Source organism: Macaca mulatta, chromosome 13, assembly GCF_049350105.2.
Source record: "Macaca mulatta isolate MMU2019108-1 chromosome 13, T2T-MMU8v2.0, whole genome shotgun sequence".
Classification (NCBI taxonomy): Eukaryota; Metazoa; Chordata; class Mammalia; order Primates; family Cercopithecidae; genus Macaca; species Macaca mulatta.
In genome coordinates, this window is record NC_133418.1 from 4,151,441 (window position 1) to 4,169,566 (window position 18,126).

Consider the following 18,126-nt stretch of genomic DNA (forward strand, 5'->3'; position numbering starts at 1 on the left):
TTCCGATAAGACATGGTCGCTTAGGCTAAATCTTTGTGAGGTCAAGACAGGAGGATCACTTGAGGCCAAGGGGTTGAAGACCAGCCTGGACATCATAGCAAGACCCCATCTGTATAACAGAAGTTAGCTGAGTGTGGTGGTGCGTGCCTGTGGTCCCTGGTACTCTGGAGGCTGAGGTGGGAAGATCACTTAAGGCTACAGTGAGCTGCTATTGCTCCACTGTACTCCAATCTTGGCGACAGAGCCAAGACCCTGTCTCAGAAAGAAAAGTTAAAAAAAATCCAGAAATGTCATTTTCTTTTAAAATCATCCCAAAAGAAAAATCGTTTTTTTCTAAGAATGTAAAGGGTAACTGATACGATTCTTTCCTTGCATTGTTTCTCCTTTTCGAATATTTACAGTAGTCCGTCCACATCGTCTCTCATCTCATTACAAAGCAGCAGGTGTCTTTGAGGTTAGTGGTGTCTCTCTGTGTCGCACCTTGGAGAACAGCCAGCATGAAACCTCTTACCACGATCGTGCACATCGTTTGTAGTCCCAATTAAAATCCTCTCCAGAGACGCCTGTGCTGCTTATTATAGCAGAACTTTGGTTGTGCTGAAATGTGCATTCAGCTAATGGTTTTAAGTTCATATCTGAGATGATGCTGTATAATTCCTGAAGCATATGGGATCAGTAATGATTGAAGATAATTCTGGCTGGTGTCATTTGGAGAATATTTTTCACTTCAAGTTAAAACTTCCTTCGCGATAGTCATTTTGGGATTCATTTAACTATGTGCTTTATTTCATAGCTCAAATTTTCATTAGTCATTTCATACCATAGGATTTTGAAAGCAGATTTGGCAAAACCTTTCTAACAAAATGTTTGCTTATGATGTCCCAAGGAACAGCACTCAGAATTGCTGGTAACTGTGGTACATTTTAAGGCTGATGATAGAAGTCACTTGAATGGTAAGGGCTGCTTTGTGAGGCAGATGGGGTTTGAATCCCGACCCTCCTGATATGCAAGCCCTGACCGTGGCCTTCTCTCCTCTCCCCTGGGAGATGGGAAGGTGCCAGCATCTACCTCACAGGCCGTCCTGAGAACCTGGGACTAAGGGCTTGTGTTCCTCTTGCAGGTGGCACAGACGTGGGGGCTTGACGATACACACACTGCAGGCTGCCAGTGTCAGGGTAATCCAGTTTTAGTCATAAAGGTGGGATTTGCTTTGCTCCCCTGCAGACCAGGTGCGGTGCTGCTGTTGTAGCAGGTGTGTGGATCCTCTTGGGTGGTCCTCAGGTGGACAAGGAGTCACCGATTCGGATTCCCAGTGTTAGATGTGAGGGGACCATGGACCTCATGTGTTCAGAGGGGAGGAGTAAAAAGCTTCCCTTGTATTTCCAGAACTGTCTATCCCAGGAATGCCAAACCACTGGCTTTCACCTGACGCTGTCGTAGGTGACACTGTCTGGAAATGAGGACTCATGTTCCGCATACTTGAGCCAGTACCCGTCTCCCTCCAGGGCCGTGGCCCAGCCCTCCTCATTTCGCTGGGTTGCCAGCCTGGGGATCTGTAAGCCCAGTGACGTCTCCGGTCTCGGCCCCCGCTCCCCCTGGGGACAGGAGGTGGCTTCAGGAGGCTGGTGATGAATGCCTGAATGAAGCCGACTTGTGACTGCAGTTCTAAGGGCCTCCCCGCGTGTTAGATGTCAGTAAATGACACCTGTGTGTGGATCTCATGTGATGAGAGAAACAGTGGGGGAAACCAAAGCTTGTGGAGTCTACAGGTTCTGAACTTGGAGGTGTGTGCACCTGTGTACTTGGTGAGGGGTGTGACGTCCGGAATGAGTGTGCACGTGTGTCACGTTTGTGCGTGTGTGGTTGAGTGTATTTAGCAGGTGTGGGTGGAGTGAGCATGTTCATGTGTGTCGTATGTATTTGAGGGTGTGTGTGGAGTGTGTACGCGCATCATATTTAGTGAGTGTATTTGAGGGTGTGTATGGAGTACATACATGCGTTTGCGTGTATACTATTGGGTGAAGCGGTGGCATGTGTGGAGTAAGCATGCACACGTGTATGCTGTGTGTGGGGTTTCTAAGTGGTCCTCCCCTGAGCCTGCTCCTGGGCCCTGCTGTCCTGGCAGCTTTACAGTTTGGTGCGTGTTTGATTCCGGAAGATTCTGGAACCAAATTCTGAAGCTGTGATCACAAACTTGCAGCCCTGGAGGACGCTGGCCCGTGGAGCCGGCACGAGGGTCTCTGTGCTGGCCTCTCCCTGGGCTCTGTCCACAGAAGAGCATGTCCGATGATTGAGCTGTGCGGGTCTGTGGCTCCCCAGCCTCGAATCAGCCCTCGGTTCTGTCCCACCTCTGTTTTTCTTGCTGAGGGGCTCCGGGAAGTGATGCCTGGGATGGCGTTTTCACCCTGGGGTTGCTTCGCCAGCTGCCCAGGTGCTGGCTGCCTGAGACCTGCTGCCGTCCTGGGTGGACGGGGCTGTCGCGGGGACATCCCTGAGCACCCGCGGGAAGGCAGGTTTAAGAAGTGCCAGAGGTGAGTGGCTTCCTCCCACACTTGATTTTCTGGAAAGTTCTGGGTCTCATATTTTTCCCTAAGGGAAGTTAGAAACTGAGTTTCTCTTTAGGGGAACGTCTTCGCAGCGTCTGTTGTTTGAATGTTCTCCAAGTGTGGAATACTCGGGGCCGTATGTGTTTGGGAACATCCGTGTCCTGAGCGAATTCAGTAGGGAATGGAGAGAGGCCTCCTGTCAGCTTGGCCTCTGTTTCCAGCTTGTTGAGGGTTGGCAGCTGCTGGTATCCCAGGGAGAGTTAAACACCGGGCGGTGTGGGATGGGAACGTTTGCTCTGACAAGGTCAGTGGGAAAGCATCTAAACAAACGTTGCTGTTCTCCGGGCTCCTCGGGGTCGAGCTTGTTTTGTGGGGTTGAGGGAAAGCTACCTTTCTTCCTCTTCCTCACCATTTGAAAGGTGTCCAGGACACGTTCCTCTGGAGAGGTGATGCGCGTGAGTGGGGGTCAGGTCATAAGCTCCGAGGTTATTTGGGACCTGTCAACTGATTTCCTGAACACACAGGTTCCTGATTAGCTAAAACATTTCAACACGACGTGATAGCTGGTGGTTGTTTAAAGACTATCACAATTTTCCAGTTACTCTTTAAATGCCTGTTGAATAAGGGAAGATTCACATATTTTTCTTTTCCTGTCTGCATACTTGATATTTTGTTTTTAGTTTTTTATGTGGGTGTGCAGCTAACAGGAATTAGAAGCAGTCTCAGCCCTGGGGAGACTTCAGGACCGCCTCAGTCAGTGCTGAAGGGAGGCAGGGATTTTGGGGGCCTACCTCCTCCATAGGACGGACACCAAGGGCCAGAGGTCAGCAATCTCAGTGAGGTCACAAAGACGGGCACACCCAGCACCCTGGCCCATGTGCCTCTCCTTCACCTTTGTCTCTGCTCAAAGCTGCTCTCCTGGGTCATCACGGGTGATCTTTAGGCACGTGCTTGGTTCTTTCAGAAGTGGCATCTGGCTGTGGTCAGTGTGGGCCCTCAGGACTTCCATGTTTTTGGCTCACATCAATATTGGGCAGTGGTGTATGTTTGTTTTGGAGGGGTAGATCCGGTGGATTTTGGCTTTGCCAACTCATTTAATACCTGTTCTCCTAGGCGCGGGGACCCTCTCGTAAGCCGCATGTTCTCCTGGGTTCTGGGACCCTATCTTAAGCTGTGTGTTCTCCTAGGCGCTGGGACACTCTCATAACCTGTGTGTTCTCCTAGGCGCTGGGACCCTATCGTAAACTGCATGTGAGGGATCTCGGAGGTGCTCCTTATGAGGATCCGATGCCTGACCTGAGGTGGAACAGTTGCAATTCAAAACCACCCCCCAGAAAAATTGTCTTCCATGAAACCCATCCCTGGTGCCAAAAAGGCTGGGCGACAGCTGGCCTAACAGGTGCTAAGATGTCAGTAGATTTTTGGACTTGGGCCTCAGTTGAAGAGGGTTAGATTTTGAAAGGTGGGCTTTGAAGGGCTTCTAAAGGGCAGGTTTTCATCTCCAGTGGGGCCTGGGCAGAACTGGCTAGAACTGACCCAGAAGCTGACAACTAGTCAGGCTGGCTCACTGCCTGTGTCCTGTGTGTGCAGCCTTGCTGTTTATTCAGTTGTCTGGTGGCGTGGATTCCATCCACAGCCTCAGAGTAGTGGAAGCCATTACTTCAAGGCTGACCTTATTTAACTTTATCAAAAAGACATGAAAATCATTTAGTATAAATCTTCCAGATACCTGTATCCTTTCTTTTCCCCGAGGCTTTTTAAGTATTGCAACTTAAAAATCTTCAAAAATAACTTAAAAGGAAAACCTCTAAGTACATTTTTGGTGAGCACCCTTGACAGCTTTAATATGTGAAGTAAATTCCCTTGACTTTTGTATTCCTAGAAACTCGTTCATGTTTGCAGAAGACTTTGTATTTTGTCAACAGTGGCCACTGTTCAGTGACCATCATACCTGCCGTGTCTCATTTAGAAAGTTGGATGTGGATGTATTCACTTTTCAGACACACAAACACATGGGCTGTTTGTTTTTGGTTTTGATTTTTTTGGGTTCCCCCCCCCCCCAGCTGAATTCAAGAAAGGGAAACAAGCAGAGTAAGTCCCCGAAAGTGTCTAAGTGGCTGGGTGGGGGATCCTACTATGGTGTTGGATTGTGTTCTGCCAGACATCGCTCCTCGAAAAGCTGACCCTGAAAGGGCTGGCATTGCCCTCACCCTGGGACATTCGTCTGTCTCACCAGAAAATGAAGAATCTGCCAGAGTACTGTGAGTCAAATTCAGTCAGAACTCGATTAACTAAGAGGCTTTGTCTCAAAGGCCAAAACATGAGGACACATCTTTAATTTTTAAGGAGCGCTTTATCGTGAGTCAGTTCTGACGTGTACTGCGTTAGGAAAGTCAGGCCCAGAACTCTGAGGGAAAGTGGTTGTGCCCTTCCCACTGATTTTTGTCACTAGCTTTATTCATTTCCTTAAAACCCTTTTTGTATGAGTTCTATTATAGTTTGAAAAAAAATTCACTTAGGTAGAACTGGAAGCGTTTCTGCAGTATTAATACTCATGACCCGTTCTGGGTCTCGGTATATGTGTACTCTATAAATGTACATGTGTGTATGTGGTGTACGCATACTACGTGTATTTCCACTGTGCATGTATTTACAATGTATAGGTATGTACACTACATTTGTGTCCTACACACGTGCATGCTGTAGGCATGCATGTACATGTGTATGTGTATCTATGGTCACTATGGTTATATGCGCACTTGGACACCTATCTGTTCTGCATGTGTACATACATGCATGTATTTAATGCCATATACATGCCTGTGTACGTACATCATGTGGGTATGTGCACATTATTTCTGCAGAGTATATATACATATGTGCACACAAGCATGCATGTACACTATGCACACTGAATAAACTTCTGGATATGTACACACTAATACATATACATGCTGCATATGTATGTACACTATTGCATATGTGTATACGCTTTATACGTTAGTGTACTGATGTACATTGTATACATGTGCATATGTGTACACTGCACATGTGTATGCATGCTGTAGTGCACCTACGTACATTTGGATAAGAGTGTATGCTATACGCACGTGTATACATATAGCAAATAGCATACCTATGTACGCACGGATGTGCATGTGTATGCCATATGCATGTACATACAGGTATAGTATACCTGTGTACACTGCATATAGATGGGTGTACGTGCTATGCATGCGCATACGTGTTAGCTTATGTACATTTGCTATATGGATGTGTGTATGCTCTATGCTTTTACACTCGTAGTGAACTTGTTTGTACACTATATTTGGATGTGTGTACACTCTATGCATGTACACCACATGGATCTGGATGTGTGTGCACTCTGTACGCATGTAGTGCACTTATGTACACTCTACGTATTCGGATGTGTGTACGCTCTATGCAGGTACACGTGTTACAGTGTACCATATACGTACACTATGTGGATGTAAATGTGTGTGTGTGCTCTATGGCACCAGGAATAGGGCTCCCGCAGGGATCCAAGAACACACCATCTCGCTGGCGCCGGAGAGTGTAGGATGAAAACAGTTGTTTGTTACAACCTAGTTGAAATTTGGCAGGTTGCTATATCCTTTGCAACGATTTAGGAACAGTCACTTCATTGATGTGTGTGTTCCTGAAATCATAAACAGCTCTGTGAGGTGTGTCTCATCCCCAGACGAGAGAGGGAACCGAAACAACAATGACTCGGTCACTTAAGTGAGGTAGAACTAACAGAGCAGCTGTCTAGCTTTCTGTATTATAACTTTGTCAGCAGCTCAATGAGAAATCGGCACTCATCAGGAAATGTGTCCACTTTCTACTGTTCTTTATTCGTGGCGTATTTCCTGCCTCGTGTTATTCCTCACGATGTAGCAAAATCTCTCCTAGAGTTGTGAATATAAACAGTTCATGACAAATGTAGTATCTTCTTTGTTAACATTGAAAACGATATGTAAGTTCATCTTCAGATACTGTTTGGAAGGATGAGAAAGAAGATGTTTAGGACAAAAGAATAGAGAGCTTTCAAGTAAACAGGGAAAATAAGGACTTTGTGCAAAATATTTCCAAATTTGGAATTTGAGAATATTAAATCTCACATCTAAGATCATAGGTAGTTTTTTTGGGGGGTTTTAAAATTAGTACTTGGTTTTCCATGTCTTTGGGAATTTCAGTCCTGATGGAGGATTGCAAGAATAATCTGATTTTTCAGAACAGAAGGACAGTCTATCTCAAAGGTAAATTCCAGGTTGTACCATAGAGAAACAGAAATTGCTGTCAACTTTCTGTAAGGTTCTTCAGTTCTTTCCTCTTCTGTGGTTAAAAAACCATCTCTGGGTTTAGTCTCAGCCAAGTTCCTCTTATTAGGTTGCCTTACATTTCGCACAGCTGTTGAGTGTCTTCATCATTCGTAGTTAACTTGTCAAAAGCAAAACTTTGTACTAGTTAGATCTGAGCACCTTGAAGGCAGGGCTTTGTTTTATATTTTTAATAAGCAGCAGGGTGATGGCAGGACTGGGGCCCTTCATCCCATCATGCGTTCCTCAGAGCTTTCAGAGTTCTCACTGCGTGCCGAGTGTGGTGTTGGCTGTGTAGCATTTAAATAGTAATATGAGGCTCTGTGACTTGGGACGCTCTTACTACCTTCATAGAGAGCTTGGTGACAGTTTAGCATGACAGCTTGCACACCTGTTGTGTATACTTTATTACGGCCCCACAGAAAGGGTATTGATTTAAACGTGACTAATTTCTCTTGTTTATTTTTGCCTTTATTCCTAGTTACAGTCCCGATACTTTTTCTTCCTTTAAAATCTTGCTAATCGCTGGTAAATTCGTGATAAACTATATTTATGTGTTCTCTAAATCTAGCGATTTAATTGGAGGTCATTTTTCTTGTACCATGTGTCAGTGCTGTGTCAGGATGGTTCAGTTTTACATTGTCAAAGGATTAACTAGAGCAGGATGCAGTCTTACTGGAACTTGCTCATTTATGAAATATAGGCACTTTATTTTTTGTTATACTCGAGGTGTGCTCAAATGTAAACATTTTGAGCCGTGTTAGAAGGATATACAAGATTGTAATGTAGAAATCAACAACTTGATCAAGTACCAGCTAATGAACTTTATGTTTGAAGTATATGGAACATGGACCTTGGCAATCAGTTTTCATCTTGACCTTTTATTTTTTTACTAGAATCTTGGTCTGTCACCCAGGCTGGAAGTGTGGAGCACAGTAGTACGATGTCCGTTCACTGCAACCTCTACTTCCCAGGTTCAAGTGATTCTTATGCCTCAGCCTCCCTAGTAGCTGGGGTTACAGGGTGTGTGCCACCATGTCTGGATAATTTATTTTTAGTAGAGATGGGGTTTTGTCATGTTGACCAAGCTGGTCTGCAACTCCTGACCTCAAGTGATCCACCCACCTCAGCTTCCCAAAGTGATAGGATTACAGGTCTGAGCCACCATCCCTGGCCTGATCTTCTGTTCTAATATTGGTTATTCAGTCTCAATGATAGCGCCTGGTTGTATTAACTTGTTGTAGAAAGCACAATTGCAATGAATTTGGTTGTGTATGTACGTGCTGACTTAGCGTTCATGGCAGCACTGTGAGGTGGGCATTGTTCCTGAAGGAAGGATGGATGGGCAAGTCGGGGCTTAGATAAGGGACTTGTGGGCAGTCACTGTTGTCCCATGGCTGAGATCAGGCCTGTCTGTCGCCTGTACCCTGAACTCTTTTTTTTTTTTTTTTGAGACGGAGTCTCGCTGTGTCGCCCAGGCTGGAGTGCAGTGGCCGGATCTCAGCTCACTGCAAGCTCCGCCTCCCGGGTATACGCCATTCTCCTGCCTCAGCCTCCCGAGTAGCTGGGACTACAGGCGCCCGCCAACTCACCCGGCTAGTTTTTTGTATTTTTTAGTAGAGACGGGGTTTCACCTGTGTTAGCCAGGATGGTCTCGATCTCCTGACCTCGTGATCCACCCGTCTCGGCCTCCCAAAGTGCTGGGATTACAGGCTTGAGCCAGCGCGCCCGGCTCCCTGAACTCTTAACACACGAACGAGCAACGGTCAAGAGTCGGTGCTCGAGTGTGATGTGGCCTGTGGTGTGTGCCTCTCAGCCTTGCTTTGGCTCGGGGTAGCAGGGCAACAGCTCCGTCCCTCATGCGGCCGCCTGGGAGTCCCAGGAGAACCCACTGATACCGTTTTTAAATGCCGGGCATCGAACGTTCTCCTTGGTACCAGCACATCTGGAATCGGACAGTGCAGTTAGATTCTCGGCCAGCAAACCTGTACAGGAGTGTGTGAAGTCTGCGTTTGCTTCTCCCGGACAAAGGTGAATTCCCGGTCACTAGTGGATGACAACAGGTGTGGCCTCAGGAGCAGCACGGAGACAGGCACCCGGGTGCAGGAAGAGCACCTGCAAGAGGGGTTGGGGAACGTGACAGACGCACGTGCGAGTTTAGCTGTTACCGTGGCAGGTGGGGGGTGGGTGAGACCAGATTTTCTCATTGTTGCCCCTTTCTGAAAAGGGCCCTGAATTGACTTCTCTGTGGCTCCTCGCGCCTCCTTGTCAGGTTGGAGGAGACTGCTCCCCTGGCTCAGGCCCTGCTTGCGGCGAGACGGAAGCTGCTGTTGCTTGCCCTGCCCTCCCTGTGACGTCGTCTGTGCTGTTGTCCGGGAACAGTTCTGCCGAGCAAGCTTGCACTCTGCTCCCTTCTGCTCTTGGATTTCATGTCTGGAAAGCTTGTGTTCTTTCCTGATTTTTGATAATGCTGAGCTATGTTTTCGCAAGGATCACACGTGCCCATACAGGGAGAAGCTCCTTTGCAACTTTAGCATCTTGACGCTCTCAAGCAGAGCTTGCTCTCGAAGTTGACAGCCTCCTGTGTTTTTGTTTTGGCAGAAACTGAATTTCAGTCCTAGGACAGCTTCAGCACACTTGATCCTAGCTCTTCTCTCTCACTGCTCCCCTTGTGTGTGACAGAAATCATATGCCCTGAAGTTTACCAGTCCCTTCATTTGAAAATCAGTTAATGTATGCGATCCTCATGAGAATTTTACTTTTTATTAAAGCAATCGCAAAGACTGGGTTTTGTGAAACCAGTGTTTTATGTGTATATTACTTGCACTCACAATGAGCTTTGTCTTCTAAATATTTCATGTTTCAGATTAGCCCTGGAATCATGCCCTGGAGTAGTTTTGCTATTCCGCTTTTATTTTTGGCTAAGGTAAAGTTGAGAACATTGTGATATTAGGTGTAGTGAGCCCTTTTAGTTTCTTCTATGTCTGTTTTCCTTTAAGCCAGAACCAGCAGACGGATACCAGTTAGTGAGCACTTGGCCTCTCCCAGGCCTTTCCTGGGTCTTCCCTCAGCTGTCTCGTGGACAGAGCAGTCACTCGTGGAACGTGAACCTGAGAATTTGTGCATGGAATTAAGTAAATGTCATAGCTCTCTTCTGTGACGAACGGAATCACATTTAGCCCAGTAAATTGTAACAGCAGGTTTTGCACATGCAAAGCATTGAACACCAGGACAGGTAACCAGGCTACGACGCTTCTGGTCCTGCACAAGACCTCCGGTATCACAGCACATTTAACAAATTGGCTGCATTGAGTGTTTGAAAACGTTGTGTATGTACCATGTCCGTGATTTTCGAGGGCCTGGAAAAACACCTCTGTGGTTATAGCAATCTTGATCGTTGGGAGCTTAAGGTTAGTACTGGGGCAGACTGTGTTTTAAAGAATCAAGGTCTCTCGAGTATGTTTCGGTTTTCCCATGAAGAAGAAAGATGTTAGCTGTTCTTTCCTGGACTGTGGCTATCAGAGTGCCCCACCATGGTCACTCACACGTTTACTTCATTTTCATTTAACCGGGCTGGGCTTGGGCCAGAGTACTTCGGTTGTCAAATGTCATATGAGGCTGAGGAACTGTCTTCTGCTTCATCGTTGGCATATGGAAATACTGTTTTTCAAAGCATACTCTACTCTCTCATTTGTGTTTATATAAAATAATGGAATGGTTATTTTAACTGTGCAGTTTCCTATGCTTGCTTATTTAATTGCGGAAAGATAATGGTTTTATTTTGCTAAAATCTGTGCTAGGAATTGTGCAAAATCTTTGTGAAATGCCCATTTTACTAGCTTCAGTTATAGATCTTTGTATAGAAAAGAAAAAGCCTATTGCTACAAGGAGCATTGTCTTTACCGATGCAAAAAGCTTTAGGCTTATTGGCCGTGTAGTCAGTAAAATGCATTAGAATGTGGCGAACATTGAGAAAAGCATTGAAGTTTTAAAATCTGCTATGCAGTTTTCTTCAACTCCCTCGCAAGATACTTAATTTGAATCAAAGACAGAATAAAGTGTTCCCATTGAGGAAAGGGGCAAGAGGACTGTTGAGAATGTGTTCTGAACCTGAGCAGTCCTGCCACGCTCATCTGTGATGTGGTGGTGTCCATGGTATCACTTTTACAGAACTTTAAGAATGCTGCTTCTGTGAATAAAATACATTTATTCTTAGAATTTCAGTTTTGAGTTTTGAGAAGTGTAAAAAGTGTTAATGGTTTCTTTCCCTTACAGAATTTGCTTGTTCTTTTTTTTTTTTTTTTTTTTTTTTTTTTTTAAATGCCTACAAGACTGTGAAGCACATTAGTCACTTAAAAAGAAAAGAAAACAAAAAAGGGCCGGGCGTGATGGCTCACGTCTGTAATCCCAGCCCTTTGGGAGGCCGAGGCGGGTGGATTGCTTGAGCCTGGGAGCTTGAGACCCAGGGAACCGGCCTGGGCAACCTGGTGAAATCCCGTGTCTACTGAAAACACACAAATTAGTTGGGCGTGATGACTGCACACCTGTAATCCTGGCTACTCCAGAGGCTGAAGAGAGTCGCTTGAGCCTGGGAGGTGGACCTTGCAGTGAGTGGAGATCACGCCCTTACTGTCAAGCCTTGTTGACAGAGTTTGGACCCTGGCTGATAAACAGCAACGTTCATAACGTATGGGTGAACTGCCCGGCTGCTCTGTCTAGAGTAGAATAAATCCAATTACGTTTTTGTCTTTTATTAGCATTGAAATTTTCTTAATCATCCCTCTCTTTTCATTACATTGTAGCAATATATTGCTGCTTAGAGTCTGGAACAAGTAGGCTTCTCTGGATCAGGTTCTTACTGGATTGCTAAAACTTAGAATGATTTTTCCCCTCTTTGGATGTGACTTATAGAACTTTGCCTTTTGGGGTGATGTGTTGCATTTGATAGCGGACACAGGAACGCCCAAAGAATTCACTTACGGGGCTAAAATGTACGTACTTTGTAGTGTTTCCCTCCTAGAATGAAAACGGTACCTCTCATTTGTGGGTCGATGATGCTATTTGCTGAAAACATTTTAAATTTTACTTATTTTAATTTTTTGAGACAGAGTCTTGCTCTGTCGCCCAGGCTGGAGTGCAGTGGCACGATCTCGGCTCACTGCAAACTCCACCTCCCAGCTTCACGCCATTCTCCTGCCTCAGCCTCCCGAGTACGTGGGACTACAGGTGCCCGCTACCATGCCTGGCTAATTTTTTTATTTTTGGTAGAGAAGGGGGTTTCACCGTGTTAGCCAGAATGGTCTCGATCTCCTGACCTTGTGATCCACCTGCCTCGTCCTCCCAAAGTGCTGGGATTGCAAGCGTGAGCCGCCGCACCCGGCCGAAAACATGTTTCTTTACTGCCTCAGTCCTCAGTTGGGTAGTCTGTTCTTTGTAAGACATTCAGGGAGCGGGGACATCTTGAGTCTTGAAAGGCGCTCTCTGTGAGATGGGAATCTTCCGGCTGCTTATTTAGGGAATCCTGCCGGCTGTCATTTATTGTAGAGCGCAGTTTCCTGGCTGCCCTGGTCTTTGAGGGGAGGGAGACTGAGAGGTCATTTTCCCACCTGGACCAATGTGTTTATTAAACCTGGCTTGTGTATCATTTGGATCTTTTTATGAAGGAAAAGCCACATCTGTGACTTTCAGATGAGTGGAAGTCATGTTAAAAAATATATATATATATTTATATATGAAATATATATTCTGGCTACTATGGAGAAGTTTTGTCCTTGTGACCTGTGAATACAGTCACAGGAGAGCAGAATGTTCACGGTGTGGGTGCTTACAGTGTACATGCAGAGTCACATTCTTCACTAGTATTACGTTAAAAAGTGACAAATAAGAGAAAAATATTTTGCTCATTACAACGTCGGTAAGAAGCTGGCAGCACTCTTGTTTTTGGAGGGGTTGAAGGGAATATTGAGAAAGTGTCATCAACATTAGACTCGCCCACTCTGCAAATCCTGTGCCAGCTGGAGTGAGGACCCCGTGATGGAAAGATGCACCCCTCTTCCCGGAAGGAGTTGAATCTTTGTAGCGCTCAGGACGCATGGTTCATCTCTATATAAAGGCAGAGTGTGAAACGCCGTGGAGGCTGAGAGAAGCGATGTACAGGTTAGCAAGTATGAGTGAGACGTTTGGGGCTTGTTAGCACCTGGCGTGTGTGCAGCAAGCTTTGCTATCTGCACATGTGTGATTCTTAGAACACTGGCGTCTGGAACCGTGGGGGCTGTCGAGGGCCCCAGCTCCCGGCGGGCTGAGGAGTTCCCTGTTACCACCAGGATAACCGTGATTTTGAAGGCTGTCACTCAATCCCAAGTCCTGGAAGGGGCTCCTTTCAGAGAGGAAAACACCCCTAGAGCCTCGGGCAGAATTCAGTGATTTTTCTTATAATGTTGCTTAGATTTCGCAAACATGAAACCAAGAACATATTTCAGAATGCTTATGGTTCTTCTGTAACCATGGAAACAAAGTAAGTTGCAGTCGATGGACAGTTTGCGGAAGCTGAACTGCCTACATCGTGAGCACGGCGCTCTCCCTACGGCCCTGGGCCTTGCTCCGGTTTGCCGGGGAGGCTTTGCAGGGCCTCTTGGCTGGGATACCTCTCTCATGTCCCATGTTGCTACCCCTGGTCACAGCCATACTGCTGGGCACCTGCGCCGTGAGGTCACTGAGTGGACACGGAGCCGGGGGGCAGCAGTTGGTCAGGAGGTGGCATCCACATGGTCCGAAACAGGTTTCTGTTCATTAAGAATGATCATTGCAATAAAAACAGAGTGAAACAAAACTCTACTGACCTGAGAATGCGTCCGCTGAGTTGCATAGGGAAGTGCAGTGAGGAAGGTGAGGGCTGAAAGGAAATGAGGGAGGGAGAGGAAAGGAGAGAAGGGAAGCGAAAGGGGGAGGGCGGATGGGAGTGAAGAGGGAGATGGAGGAGGAAGAAGAGAGAGGGCAGTGGGCAGGAGCCTGGGAAATGTGTCCCAGAGCCGGTTCCTGACCGTCGTGGGTGCGTCAGAGCTGATCTTCCAGGAGAGGTGGCCTGGGAGGGTTGACCCTTAGGAAGTGAGGGCCAGGGGGAGCTGATTTTTTGGCCCTCAGCGGGGCTGTTGTTGACCTGAGATACAGTCGATAGTTTTCCTGAAGAGATCGTCTGCACAGCCACCGTTTGCTGCCAGGTTGGAGACAGAAGTGCTCCTCCCCATGGATTCTTTCTAGTTTGTGGATTTTTCCCAGTTTACCTGAGCAGCCTGTCAGTGGAAATGTCAGGGATTACTAACATGTCTCCATCCTACAGAGCAGTCGACCAGCTTCCGATCCTGTAGTTGTTGGGGGCACCATTCCGGTCCTGTCAGTGCCGGCCCAGCGTGGAAGCCGCAGCCCGAGGCGCTGGGAAACCTGCGGGGCTCTCACTGCCAGGAAAGATGTCCTTAGGGCAGAGCCTGGCGAGGAGGGGGTGCTGCTGTTGCAGCAGTACATGGAATTTCAAATGACAAATGAAACAAGCTTTTAATTATGACCAGAGCCCTATGCTCTGCGTTTCTTCAAATGGAAATGTTGTGCTGAAATGAAATTGCTGTTAATCGGTTGCCTCATCCAAGACGCAAGACGGAGGGCTGGGAGCAAAGTAGAACGTGGATTTATCTACAAAGCTTCCTCCTCTCAGACTATCATCAGTTGGATGGTGCTACACAGGAATATGTGAGAATTCGTGTGAGAAAGGTGATGGGTGCAGACCTGTGTGACCGGCAGGTGTGGGGGGAGGTTTGAGAGAAGCTTTTGGCTGAAGTGATGTCAGATGCAGGTGCTGAAGTGTGATGTCTGTCTGGATGGAAGAGCACACACGCCTCTGGGCTGCGGGAAACAGATAAAGGAGGAGGTGGACAGACGTGAGTCGTGTCTTAGGAATGGTAGCAATTCAGGCAGACCCAGGATCAGGCTCCCACGGGGGAGGAGTGGATATCAAGACCCAGGGAGCGTGGGACGGGGGTCATGCCCAGGCCTCTGCGGGTCTTGCTCTTGTGTCAGCAGGGCCCTGTGCTTGCCCTCCTTAAAACTTTCCTGATCCATAAAACGGGCACGACAAAATCCACCTTGTGACACTGAAGCTTAAATGAGATGATGTACATGGTGTCTTCCTTCCCTTCCTGACACATCCTAGACTCACAGCTATGGTAGCAGCGACAGACTGGATGGAATGCTGGAGCCGCTTTGCGCCTGGTGAAGCCACATGGATTTGTGCAGTGCTGGCGACTGTCTCTGAAAGCCTTTGGTCATGGCAGTGGCAGCCTGGAGTGGCTCTTGGCATACTTGAGTCTGTGGAGTGCAAGGTTGACTGGAGCTCCGAGGCCATTGATACTATCCAGGGGTGAGCTGATGAGGCCCTAAAACATGGGGGGAAGGCCGAGAGGACTTGGCTGCCAGAAGCATTGTAGATTTCTGGCTTCGAGAACTGGCTGACTTATGGACATAGGAAGGTAAACCCAGATGGCTCCAAAATTGTAAGTCCAGAAGAAAGGTGGGAGGGTACAATTGCTGACTAGGTCATGGTTGCCCTGTCCCTTTGTTTCTGGCCATCGTTTCTCCTCCCTCCCCCTGCCTTTGTGGGCTGGAGGGCCTGAGCCTGCACAGCGGTCTATTTCATGATGACAATGGCCGATTATTACCCTGCAGTAAGAAGTCTCTCCATTTTGTTTGGCAGCAGTAGTTAAATAAATTTAAGGAGTGATGGTGTAGTAGTATTTGTTTTGTTTGTGCTTTTTTTTTTTTTTTTTAAGTGTCATTTAACTGAATGTTATTTCCAATTTCACTGATCACTTTGAGAGGCCAAAACATGCTTTGATTTGTTATTTTGTGTTTGAGCTAGTTTATTGCCTCACAGGAATGCCAAGTATTCTGTTGTCACACATCATTAAGTATCTCAAATTGTGTTACTATAATACTTAGCTGAATTACCTCCCTTATTTTGGCTTTTAAAAATCTAAAATCTGTGTGAAACACAGGATGGTGCATCTCCATTGAGGGTTGTTGAGAAGTGTGACTTTTGCTGGCATGCTTGAGAATCAGTGACATTATTTTATAGAAACACTTTGTAACTGACAGCAAAGCTAGAAGCTCCTGTAAAGGGCAGAGTAGGCAACGTGTTATGCTTTGAGGGCCACAGAAGTCTCTGCATATATTTCTTTTGTGAAAACTTCAACGTGTAAAAATCCCTGGCCAAGGCTCGGTCGGGGATCATGGTTTGCAGACCCTTAACAGCAGCTTAGCTGAAAGCTGGTCTCCCATGCGGTGAGCAGGAGCCTACCTCATTGCTTCAGCCAGGAAGATGCTGCCCTGATGCTGGAATTTACTTCAAACAAACTTGAAAGCTCTGGCACCACTGCTCATTTCCATACTGTTGCAGGCTATCTAAAATACGGAGGATGCCGTGGCGTTTTGATTTTGTTACTCCTCTTGAACGGCTCTGAGATGGCTCATCGCGAGTTAGACATTTGCAGAAATGATCAAGCAGAGCTGCAGTCATCTTGCAGATAAAGTGAAGTTTTTTCTGAAAACTCGTTACAGGCTTAAATTTCTGATCCCATTCCATCCACTGATCTTGTATGATTGGTTTCTTTTTGTACCCATTTGGGTCTATGAAGCGTCTCCCCACCGTGGTAGAAATTTAGCTCTGATTTTGTGCATGAGTCGGTATCCTCACTCCTCATCTGCGAGGAGAAAGTGCTGCAGGTCCTGTGTGGTTTCCATCCCCTCCCTGCACGCGGATGGATTGGGAGGTATTTGTGGTGTGTGAACTTGCTACCCCCAGAGCCTTCTGCTTCATTCCCTGGACCGCTTTCCTCCCTCCTCCCTCCTGACTCACTCCCCTGGACCACACTTCTCCCTCCTGGTTCACTCCTTGGGCCGAACTCCACCCTCCTCCCTCCTGGTTCACTGCCCTGGGCCCCCACGCCTCCCTCCTTGTTCACTCCCCTGAGCCCCCACGCCTCCCTCATAGTTCACTCCCCAGGGCCCCCACTCCTCCCTACTCTCCTGGGCCACATTCCTCCCTCCTGGTTCACTCCCCTGGGTCCCCAATCCTCCCTCTTGGGGGCTTGGTAGTTTCTGATGTGCTTGTGCCAGCACGATAAGGCTGAGTGGCAGCTCCAGGGCTGCGGCTGCTCACGCAGCTGTGGCATGAGTGCAGAGAACTGCGGGGATGCAGCTGCCCTTGCTGTGATGCTTCGAGTGTCATAGTCGATATGGGAAACTGGGTGGGATGTGGATGTCCCAGGAAGGGACAGGAGCCTCCCCTCAGCCTCTGTCAAACAGTTCTCAGCCAGGCGTGGTGGCTCACGCCTGTAATCCCAGCACTTTGGGAGGCCGGGGCGGGCAGATCCCCTGAGGTCAGGAGTTGGAGACCAGCTTGGCCAATGTGGTAATTTTTGACGCATTAAGGATTAAGGAAAATGACTCTCACTCGTTTGCCTTGCTTTTTAATTGATAATTGGTGTAGCCCAGTAGTCTGAACTTGTTAAGCAACCATTCTTACCGAAAGGCTAATCTTTAAAAGTCTCTTCCTCTTGACACGTCTTTGGCTGCTGTAATCAAATGCAATGTAATCAGCACTGGTTAATGGCTTTCCTTGCTTGGCTAACAATTGCTCCTCAAAAACTTTGATTTCTTGTTATTTTCATTTATAATTATGTTTTAAGCCTTCTAAATTTTCTAGCTTTCCTGCGAGTTGGGAATAACTGTGATGGGTGCTTAGTTTGGGATGTTGACGTACACTCTATGCCCAGCTACTATGCCATTGTGTGAACACTGATTTCTCACTTTCTCATGAACACTGATTTCACCTAGTTTGGTAAATTCTATTAATTTTAAGGAAGGGGGTGGAATGCAACTGCTGTTAGGAGGCTTTTCTAAGGATCGAGGAAATGTTGCCATGATTATTACCATTACAGAAGGAACATAAAAATGCGTGCTGCCTTCAGTCATGATGAATATGTAAGTCCGCATCTGTGACTGCAGAAAACGGCAGCCCCAAATCCTAAAATCGTGTGGATGCACCAAGCCCATCTGCAGGGCACTGTGGAGCAGCCTGCATTAGCCGAAGTTAGCCCACAAGCCCTGAGGGATGGTGTCTGAGTTATGATAAGGCTCTGACTTGGGATTAAACAGGCCTCCAAATAGTGTGATATTCTAAACAAAAACATTAT